The following is a 659-nucleotide window of genomic DNA, read 5'->3' as shown; positions in this document are numbered from 1 at the left end:
CATCACATTTTCTTGATCCATTCATGTAGTGGGGACAGCTGGTTGGTTCCATATCTTAGCTATTGTAAATAATGCTGCAATAAACATAGTGGTGCTGGTAGTTTTAGTATGGTCTTGTTTGTGATCATTTAGTAAATCCCCAAAAGTGGGACTCCTGGGTCAAAGGGGAGCTTTATGTGGAATCTTTTGAGGAACCTCCATAATGCCTTCCAAAGTGGTTGAACAAGTTTACACTCCCACTAAGAATGTTGTATGGTTCCCTTGTGGCCACATTCCCTCCAGCATCTGTTGTTGTAAAAATATGGAACACACCACGAATTTGCATATCGTCCTTGCGCAAGTGCCATGCTACTCTTCTCTGTATTGTTCCAATGTTAGTGTATGTGTGGCTGAATTGAGCACAGAATATTTTTTATATCAAAAGTGCAATTGGGGCTGAGAAGGTGGCTCAGTGGTAGAGCGCTTGCCTTACATGCATGAGGCCCTGGGTTCGATTCCTCAGCACCACATAAGCAAAAAGAAAAAAGCTGCAAGTGGCGCTGTGGCTCAAGTGGTAGAACGCTAGCCTTGAGCTGAAGAGCTGAGGGACAGCGCCCAGGCCTAGAGTTCAGGCCCCACGAATGGACCCCCCCAAAAAAAGTGCAGTTGGATTTTATTAA

At 44.8% G+C, this 659-nt stretch overlaps 1 non-coding gene across 1 annotated transcript; it reads right to left on the bottom strand.

Annotated features, from left to right (window-relative positions):
* Window positions 1–295: 295 nt before the first annotated feature.
* Window positions 296–402, bottom strand: LOC122114019. Its single transcript, XR_006148505.1, has one exon. It is a non-coding gene; the product is annotated as a U6 spliceosomal RNA (small nuclear RNA).
* Between the last annotated feature and the right edge of the window lie 257 nt (window positions 403–659).

The sequence above is a fragment of the Dipodomys spectabilis genome, unplaced genomic scaffold (genome assembly GCF_019054845.1).
Source record: "Dipodomys spectabilis isolate Male_0828 unplaced genomic scaffold, ASM1905484v1 ptg000103l, whole genome shotgun sequence".
Taxonomy (NCBI): Eukaryota; Metazoa; Chordata; class Mammalia; order Rodentia; family Heteromyidae; genus Dipodomys; species Dipodomys spectabilis.
The sequence above is the reverse complement of the archived record's forward strand: the minus strand, read 5'-3'. Positions and strand labels throughout refer to the sequence as shown.